Consider the following 10,955-nt stretch of genomic DNA (forward strand, 5'->3'; position numbering starts at 1 on the left):
GTCTCTCTCTCTCTCTCCCTCTCTCTCTCTCTCAAGTTTAAGTTCAAGGTGCTTTATTGGCATGTTACTTTTGTGTTACAGTATTGCCAAAGCATTTTAGATGTGTACAATACAGATATAATTACACCACCAAAGTTATAAAGGAGACAATAGATGAGTAATAAATGAGAGAAAATAAATAAATAAATACAATCAAATAAGAATAACAACAGCAGACAGTATTTCTAAGATTAATTATAATAATTACAATTATATACAATGAAGAATATGTAAAATAAAGCAAATAAATATAATGAATTAACCATTTCATATGGTGTGCATGGTGTATACAATGCAAAAAAAATTATCCTCTTACTTAGTAGTTTTGTCTTGTTTTCTAGTATAAATATCTAAACATTCTTGAATCAAGATGCATTTACTGTACAAGTGAAATTACTTAAGATATTATGTTTTGTTTTCTAAAAACACAAATCAAAATTTTGTTAGTTTTTCCTTAAAACAAGCAAAAATATCTGCCAGTGGAGCAAGAAAAATCATCTTGTTTAGCCTTTGAATTAAGATTATTATTTTTTTTTTTAGAAAAGAATATCTTAAATCTTAATATCTTCAACCATTTTACTTGTCAAGTAAATGCATCGTGATTTAAGAATGTTTAGATATTTATACTAGAAAACAAGACAAAAATATTAAGTAAGAAAATAATTTTTTGCAGTGTACATATTTTGCAGCTAGTTTGACTGCCATGTCATCCTCTCTGAGTATATAGTGTAGATGTCTCTCTCTCTCTCTGTCAGTCTCTAATTCGTCCGGTTCTTCTGAGTAAGGCTCAGATTCGCGGTGCTCAGACGGTGATTGTGCCAGCGTTGCATAACAGTCATGTAAGTTCCCTTTCAAGGGAACTTCGAACTGCGTCCTCTAGGGGTCGCTATGGGGAACGCCTCGTCGTGGCCCGTGTCTGAAGCATACATTGAAAAAACACCAACAACACGTTGGCTGGCGACAGCCATGACGTCACTACTAGGGTGACCATACATGCCATTTTCCCAGGACGCGTCCTGGCCAGGATTTGTTTTGGCTTTGTTCCTGGATCATGCGGCCAGGTCACAGGCTTCTGCGGGAGCCTTCCTGATTATCAGACCCCCGGCACGGCACTGCAGAATCTCCTGGACGTCCGGGCTGGGCTTATGCTTTCATGCTACCCTGTCTGGTATACCGTATCTAGGTTGCCCTGAGGGGCCTCCCGATCACCAGGATATCCCCTCTTGCTGAGGCATCGAGCGGGAGGTATAGGTGGCATTACGAGAACCTTCCTGTGTAATGCTGTCTCAGGCAGTGCTCCCCTCGGCCGTAGGGAATAACGTCACTGACAGCCGTCTAACGTCCCAGGGGCAACTCCCATAGCAATATGGTAGATTTGGTACTTAGTGGCTCGCCATGGTTTCTGGCATGCACTCCCCTCAGCATGCACTCCCCCCTAGAGGACGCAGTTCGAAGTTCCCATGAAAGGGAACGTCTCAGGTTACTTATGTAACCATGGTTCCCTGAGTAGGGAACGAGACACTGCGTCCTCTAGGTTTCTTGCCATGCTGCGGACGCAAGCTTCAGACGAAGAAGTGGATGATGTGTGCTCCCGGCGCCTATTTATACTATAGTCGCACCGGTAGTGACGTCATTGGTGTCGCCGGCCAACGTGTTGTTGGCGTTTTTTTCAATGTATGCTTCAGACACGGGTCACGACGAGGCGTCCCCCATAGCGACCCCTAGAGGACGCAGTTCGAAGTTCCCTACTCAGGGAACCATGGTTACATACGTAACCTGAGACGTTTTCATCCACTCCTCTCAGAGCTTCTTGTGATGTTCAGTGAAGCTCATCCTGGTTTCTCTCCTACAGATCCTCAGAAAGCTAAGACCAAAGGCCTGCATGTAAACAATTATATTTAATCAAGCATCCAGCTTTCTCCTACAGCAAATGATGCTTCGTGTGAATTATGAATTCTGTTAACAACAGTGTAAAAGCATTAACAAATTACTAAAACAGGCCATGAGTAAACACAAAAGCTGTATTGTTTGTTAAATATCACATATTGTCTGTATTATGTAACATGTCGCCTTAATTAGAAATGTTCATTAACTGGAACATTGAGTGATGATAAAGTGATTTCCATAATTTTGACACATAACAAATATTATGCTGTAAATAAGAATTTTCTTGCTTAAGTCTTGTTTTCTGATGTTTTTGTTTTTATTTTTTTGACGTTTTTGCTTAAAATAAGACAACATATCTACCAATAGGACAAGAAAAATAATCTTGTTTAATAATCTTATTTTTAATATATATATTAAACAAAAACAAACAAAATTTTGATAATGTTTTCAGAAAACAAGGTTTAATAGCTCAAGACATTTTGCTTTTTTACAAAAAATACTAAGAAAATCTTTTTTTTTTTGCAGCTGCTTTAGAAACATTTAGTGAACACTGCTAATAGTGATTAGAAGTGAAAGAAAATTACATGTTAAAGTATATGTGTGAAAACTAACCTGGAAAGAGGCGTAAGGATTTGGTAGTGCATTCAGTGAATTATATATGGGATTTATGATAAATTAACCCACAAGTGCACAGTATGTTGTCATTTTCACATAGTAACAGCCAAATGTAAAGGAAAAATGAAAATTAGGAAGAAACCGAAGAGCTTTTCCATAGATATTGGCGTGATGTTGTTCTGCTGGATTATTTGTAGCAAAACTTTATGATCTGAAATGATTAGTTTCCGTCCCCAAACCGGAAGAGCCTTTGACAGTCTAGAGCACAGTAGACTCGTTACGAACAGCTCGTTCTGGAGTTTCAGATTTTGGCAGCGACTCAAAGGTTCCTCACTGCAGATTTAATGACATGCATGAGCTCCTAATTAAATGAATGTCTATTTGAGATGCATGTCTTCTGCTGGTTATGATCATAGACTGTACATGATTGAATTATTCCGTGCTGTCCGTGAACACGCCACGGGATTCGATTGTCACGCCTACGCCAGCGTCCGCAGAGCGTCGCAGGTTTGATGAACGCTTCTGGAACGCTGCAGAACGCTGTCACTTCACTTGGCACATCGTGCATCTGCCATTGTGAGCGCTGACGGACTGAGCCGTGTGTTGCCATGGTGATGGTGTCTCGTGTTTCCCAGCGAGACAGAGAAAAATTCCCTCCTCCACCAAACACACCAAATGTGCGCAAACTCTTCAGGTCACCAGGATTTTTTTTTTTTAGAAAACAAGACTTAATATCTTAAGTAATTTTACTTGTACAGTAAATGCATCTTGATTCAAGAATGTTTAGATATTTATACTAGAAAACAAGACAGAAATACTAAGTAAGAGAATAACTTTTTGCAGTGTTTGCACTTTCATCTTTGGAAATCAACCTCAGTTGTGTATGACTTTAGGCCAGAGTCAGTTATTTTTGTGTGTCAGTTTAACTCTACATTTGTACTCTACAGTATTTATGACAGTAGAAGTCTAAAGTTCTTCTAATGTCGTAATAGTACAAATATAGTATCATACCTCATATCATAATGAAATCTGATGATGATCAGGATGTTTTTACATTTACTCTGCTCTCTAAATGTAGTTATTATATTAGACTTTTTTGTATTTATGACTAGTTATAGTTACTGTAACTCACACAATAACCCTAACAGAAAACATTCTGTTTACTTAATTTTATACCTTTTTTACAATTGAGGATGTTCCCAAAATGAGGTTTTGTCAGGCCAACTTTTTGGATGCAGATTTGGATTTGCAGATACACACACACACACACACACACACACACAGACACACTCTCACCCCTAAACCTACCCCTCACAGGAAACTTTGTGCAATTTTACTTTCTCAAAAAAACTCATTCTGTATGATTTATAAGCTTGTTTCCTCATGGGGACCTCAAAAATGTCCCCACAAGGTCAAAATTTACTGGTATTACTATACTTGTGGGGACATTTGGTCCCCATAACGTGATGAATACCAGGTGCACACACACTCACACACACACACACACACACACACACACTCATATTTTACTAAATATTGTTTAAGATCTTGAAGTCAGTTAGGTGTAGATGTTGTGAAACTCGGTTTGAAGTTGAAGATGAAACAATGAAAGTATGAAATCATATGAAGCGTTCTGTAGTTTGATGATGGTCTTGAGATGATGTGGATTGTATTTTAAAGATGCAGTTTCGGTCCATGTTTTAAAGGTCATGTGACGAAACCCACAGAAATTGTGAGCAGCGTTTGTCAATCATCTTAAGATTTGCTCTTGTGGTTTTGATGTCGATGTTTTTGTGTTTTATTTATTCGCGCCGCCCACAGATCTCCTCCAGCCCACCGTGATGCTGGTTCTGCACCAAAAGCCCAGCGAGATTGAAGAAATATGAAATATTTAACGCAGCCTGTGCTCGCAGTGACCTACTGAGGGAGAGCGGGCGGTTTATCAATGCCAGAAATAGAGTTAATGTTGAGAGGATCCAGAGGCGGTGTGTTGTGACGGACACGTGGTGAGAAACCGTGCGACCGACTGGCGTTTGCAGTGTGTTTGTGCTGAGTGTGAGTTACCCAGCGTCCCTCAGGTGAGCGGCTGTGTGTTCAGGTGTGTGTGTTTGCACAGTGATTACGGCCGCGTTCAGCAAACACCTCTGAGACTCACAAGAAGCCGTTCCTCTGGCCGCAGTGACACCTTCTTCATCAGGTCTTTGAGAGAGTGTGAACTGCACTGCAAAAAAATCATTCTCTTAGTATGTTTGTCCTGTTAAAATGACTTACAGTTTTTCTGAATTGCTAAAACACATTTCTTGAAACCATCACTCATTTTCTCAAAACCTTAAACACAAATCCAAATACTCAAACTAAATTCACGAAACCTCTGACTCTTCCATCAAAATCAAACAATCACTGCAAAACCATTTCACTTGGGTTTAGTGTTTTAGCAATTCAGAAAAACTGTAAGTTATTATGTCTTGTTTTCTGTAAAAAATATCAAAATTTTGTGAGTTTTTGTTTAAAACAAGCAAAAATATCTGCCAATGCGGCAAGAATAATCATCTTGTTTAGCCTTTGAATAAAGATGATTTTCCTTGCCCCATTTGCAGATATTTTTGCTTGTTTTAAACAAAAACTAACAACATTTAAAAAAAAATTTTTTTTTTGAAAACAAGACTTAATATCTTAAGTCATTTTACTTGTCAAGTAAATGCATCTTGATTCAAGAATGTCTAGATATTTATACTAGAAAACAAGACAGAAATACTAAGTAAGAAAATCATTTTTTGCAGTGTGTGAACTCTCACCGTGTGCTGAAAGGTCAAAGGTCTGTAAATGAGACGCCTTTAAAGGGTTAGTTTATAGTTTAGAATTTTCATTTTTGGGTGAACTAACCCTTTAAAGAGATAGTTCACAATGAACATTATGTCTTTTACTTACCCTCCTGTTGTTCCAGACCTGTGTGACTTTCTTTCTTCTGTTGAACATTAAAGATGATGTTTGTGACCAAACAGTCGATAGTTTCTATTGACTTCCATAGTATTCTTTTTTCATACTGTGGAAGTCAATGGTTACACACATTCTGTGACTGTCGTTTGATTGAGCTCAGTGTTGGTGTAGATCTACTGTATGAACTGTGTTGTGGTCCTGCGATCAGACTCGTGAAGCTGCGGCTCTGAGCGCTGGTTTGGGTTGGTTTAATGAGGGATGCTTGCAGCTAAATGTGTAATTGCATGCGTTGTCAGAGTGTGTGTGTGTGTGTGTGTGCGTAATGGTGGTCAACTGGTTTAACTGGGTTAACTGTTATTGCAGTTTACAGTATGTGGAGTTGTTTGTTAATCACTGTTCTATTTGTACATTTTGTACTTCCTGGTCTTAATGAAGAAACCTGCTGTGATCCTGACTGGTCCTGATGATGATGATGATGATGATGATGATGATGATGGTGTCTGTGCAGTTGCAGTCATGCATTCAGCAGAGGCTTTTATCCAGAGCATTTGTTCAGCTCATGGTTGTGTGAATGTGGTTTGTTGTGTGATTGTGATGAAGGATCTCGTTTTGTGTTGGTCCTTCATGACGTCCAGCAGAAGCTGCAGCTCATGTTTATTTACACTGATCTCAGTGATGTGTGTGTCCAGCTTCACATCAGACACCTGAGAGCAGCCCTACAAAACTGTAAAATTATTTAAACCAGGTAAAACATGTAGGCCTATGAAGTACTAGTCTGTTAGTATTAGCTGGAAACGTCAGCAAATTGGCCCAAATATCTAATCAGCATTGACACACACGGGCTGGTAGGAGTGTAACGCTATACAAAATGATGGTTTGATACTTAAATAAAATAGTGTCAATAATGATGATAAACACACTTCATACTGTGGTTTATGCTGCTGTTGTAAATTAAGGAAGCCCTTCCACATTTAGATGCAAAATATTTAAGCAAAATTCCTTTTTCTTTTTTTGTCAGAATTTTTGCACTCCCATTCTTTTGTGCTCTGTTTGTTTGACACACATGTATGTGATGGCACTTATTCAGAGAAATTTAACAGTAATTTCATTTGGTGTTGGACAAGCCTTTCTGCAAAATGGAAATACTGGTGTGAATTTCTAATGTTTACAGATAATGATACAACTGTAAGATGTAAGTGTTCTAGTTAGTGACAGTGTTCCAATAAGTGACAGTGTGACAGTGTTCTAGTGTTCCAGTGAGTGACAATATTCCAGTGTTCTAGTGTTCCAGTGAGTGACAGTGTTCTAGTGTTCTAGGGTTCTAGTGTTCTAGGGTTCCAGTGAGTGACAGTGTTCTAGGGTTCTAGTGTTCCAGTGAGTGACAGTGTTCTAGTGTTCTAGGGTTCTAGTGTTCTAGTGTTCCAGTGAGTGACAATGTTCTAGTGTTCTAGGGTTCCAGTGTTCTAGTGTTCCAGTGAGTGACAATGTTCTAGGGTTCTAGTGTTCCAGTGAGTGACAATATTCCAGTGTTCTAGTGTTCCAGTGAGTGACAATATTCCAGTGTTCTAGTGTTCCAGTGAGTGACAGTGTTCCAGTGTTCTAGTGTTCCAGTGTTCCAGTGAGTGACAGTGTTCCAGTGTTCTAGTGTTCAAGTTTTCTAGTGACAATGTTGCAGTCTTCTAGTGGTCTAGTGTTCCAGTGAGTGACAGTGTTCTAGGGTTCTAGTGTTCCAGTGAGTGACAATGTTCCAGTGTTCTAGTGTTCCAGTGTTCCAGTGAGTGACAATGTTCCAGTGTTCTAGTGTTCCAGTGAGTGACAGTGTTCCAGTGTTCTAGTGTTCCAGTGAGTGACAGACAGTGTTCCAGTGTTCTAGTGTTCAAGTTTTCTAGTGACAATGTTGCAGTCTTCTAGTGTTCTAGTGTTCCAGTGAGTGACAGTGTTCCAGTGTTCTAGATCATGAGAAACTGTCTGTCTCACACAAATGTCATTCCGTCCTGTGTGTGTGTGGGGGGGGAATTTTCTCTGAAGCTACTTTTGGACTCAATCAATATGTGCTGCAAACGCGTGTTAATCCTTTCCAGCTCTCAGAAGGATTGCGCTCACACCTCGTCTGTGTCTCAGAGGGCCGTCGCTGCCGTCATCGCTCACAGCTACAGCTGCTCTCCAGTCCATCTGTCTCTCAGCCTGTCTGTCTGTCTGTCTCTCAGTCTGTCTGTCTGTCTGTCTGTCTGTCTCTCAGTCTGTCTGTCTGTCTCTCAGCCTGTCTGTCTGTCTGTCTGTCTGTCTCTCAGCCTGTCTGTCTGTCTCTCAGCCTGTCTGTCTGTCTCTCTAGGGTTCTAGTGTTCCAGTGAGTGACAATGTTCCAGTGTTCTAGTGTTCCAGTGAGTGACAGACAGTGTTCCAGTGTTCTAGTGTTCAAGTTTTCTAGTGACAATGTTGCAGTCTTCTAGTGTTCAAGTTTTCTAGTGACAATGTTGCAGTCTTCTAGTGTTCTAGTGTTCCAGTGAGTGACAGTGTTCCAGTGTTCTAGATCATGAGAAACTGTCTGTCTCACACAAATGTCATTCCGTCCTGTGTGTGTGTGGGGGGGGAATTTTCTCTGAAGCTACTTTTGGACTCAATCAATATGTGCTGCAAACGCGTGTTAATCCTTTCCAGCTCTCAGAAGGATTGCGCTCACACCTCGTCTGTGTCTCAGAGGGCCGTCGCTGCCGTCATCGCTCACAGCTACAGCTGCTCTCCAGTCCATCTGTCTCTCAGCCTGTCTGTCTGTCTGTCTCTCAGTCTGTCTGTCTGTCTGTCTGTCTGTCTCTCAGTCTGTCTGTCTGTCTCTCAGCCTGTCTGTCTGTCTGTCTGTCTGTCTCTCAGCCTGTCTGTCTGTCTGTCTGTCTATGGTAATGTGCTCATTGTCTCCTGCATCAGTCTTTGTCTTCTCAATGGCTTCATGAATATGAGTCTCTCTCAGTTTTTGTTCAATGTTATTTATGTCGTGTCCATTTGGCCGTCCGCTGACACAAAGCACGCGGTTTATTCTCTGAATAAATATGAGCGGATCTGAATGAGGCGTTAAAACACACATCGGTGTGTGTGTTCATTTTCTCTCCCTGTGGGTTGTAAAGCAGGTTGTCCAGCTTGCTAATGGACCGATGGCTGCAGAGAGAGAGACAGATGCACAGATGGGCTTGTTTTATCAGGATCATATAATCTTGTCACAGTTCTGTTCTGACACACCTGTATGTCTGCAATTCCTTTTCATCCTGAGCAGGTGCACGTGGATTCAGAGCCGTAACGTGTCTGTTTTTCTCCTGAGTGACAGTGAGACGAGACACACGGCACTCAGACAAGAGTGAGACAGGAACAGGAAATACACCACAGAGAGACACATGTGAACATGACTCAACACGGGACAGAGAGAGAGAGAGAGAGAGAGAGAGAGAGTGCTGGGCTCAGGTGACGGCTGTTAGAGAGAGTTAATTAATCACATCAGTAAATGTTTACACATCTGTGACACACACACACACACACACACACATACTGAGCGTCTCACTGGATTCTCTTTTCTCAAGCGACCTGGAACATTTGTGCCTGAACATTTCCAAACAATATATAATCGTATCATTTCATCTGATGAGGTTACGGCTGAATTAACCGTGTAAAGCCTGATATATGAAATAATACTCAGAAAAAAAACAGTTTTTTTTTTAATGCAGCAGTCTATTGACAAAATATATCTAAAAATTTGCATGTGTTTTTATTTTGTATTATATTTGCTCCATCAGGATTTTATTATAGCTCATATATAGTCTGATCTAGAGAGAATATGAAGGAAAAACAGCTGTTTTATTCAGAGACTCAAACTGAGCAAAAATATGCATTAGCTGCAGATGCTGATATTTATATGATGATATTCTGCTGCTTGTGATGTAAATCAATGAGATCTTTATAACAGTAGAGCAGATACTGACATAAAATGATCTAAATATCAGTCGCTCTATATCTCCAGTAATATGTCTCAGTAAGATGAGATTGAAATTATCCAAACATATAATGCAATGCAGTCCAATGATGATTGAGAGATGACTTATAAGTGAAAATTAAAAATTAAATGATTAAGCAAATGTTTTGAAAACTTTTTTTAATGTATAATGGGTTACTAATAATCCCTTATATGAATTAATGAAATCACAAATGGAAAGAAATCAATAAAACAATGTTTTTATCGTAATAGTGTTGATGAGAGACTTACAGTAGATGCTGGTCGCCACTTTATCAGCCGTGTTGAATCTGTGTTGTCATAAAGTAAAATCAGTCGTATGGAATTATGGGTAAGGGTCAAAGGTCACCCTGATGGCTTCAAATGTTTAACTCTCAAATATGATAAGAAGGATCAAACGCAGAGAACGCATGATGTTATGATTTCAGTTAAAACAAATTGTGGTGTAGAATTCAGTGTTTTATTCTAAATAACCCTTTAAAACACAAATAAATACTGGGAATCAACAGAGACAGGCTGAGACTGAGATAAGAAACAATATTTCCAAATAAGATGAATAGAATTTAATTAAACTGCCATTAAACGGTTATAAATGATGAAGGTTTACTGAGCTGTGCCTTGTGATGGAGAAATGTCCGTCCATTTATACACGGTAACAAACATAAGAAGTGTTGGTCTATTCATCTTCTGTCCTCTGTGTTGTGTTTTGTTGGTAATGTTATTGTCACGATGCACACACACACGAGGAACGAGGAGACGCTGGAGAATACTTTACCAAGACTTTATTTACAGGAACCAAGGGAGACGAACACAGGAAGACCTTTACAGGAAGACGTACAACAGCGGACAGAGAAGTAGGGACTGGGAACACTTTAAATACACACAGGAGGAGGGGATCACGAGACACACCTGGGAGCAATGACACATCATGGGGAACACCTGGGACAAATGAACTAAACTAATCAGGGGAGGAACAGGAAACTAATCAAATAAGGGCATGGGAAGGCACATGGGGAGCAGGACACACACAACACATGGAACAGAGTCTGACAGTTATTGTGAAACACGGGATATAGCTGAAAACTCACAGTTGACTCAGTGAATCATTTATTCAGTCAATTTGTTCAGAAACACTGATTTATTTAGAAGTAAATGCACGACTCTCTTTATTTATAGATGCATGACTCCTTTAGTTTATTGGTTGTTGTTCAGAGACACGTGACGGTTAATTCTACTTTTGTTTGACTTTGTTTAGAACTGATGGTAGAGCAAAAACAGACAAAGTAATGGGAAGTATTGTGTCAAATGTAAGTTACTCAATATTAAATTATTTTACTCCCCCTCATGTCCTTCCAAAGCTGTATGACTTTCCTTCTCCTGTAGAACAACAAAGATGTTTTGAAGAACACTGGGAACCAAACCACACTCTTCTAGCCCTTGTGTGTGTGTGAGTGTGTGTGTGTGTGTGTGTGTGTGAGTGAGT

This window comes from Sinocyclocheilus rhinocerous, unplaced genomic scaffold, assembly GCF_001515625.1.
Source record: "Sinocyclocheilus rhinocerous isolate Xijiao unplaced genomic scaffold, SAMN03320098_v1.1 scaffold2753, whole genome shotgun sequence".
Taxonomy (NCBI): domain Eukaryota; kingdom Metazoa; phylum Chordata; class Actinopteri; order Cypriniformes; family Cyprinidae; genus Sinocyclocheilus; species Sinocyclocheilus rhinocerous.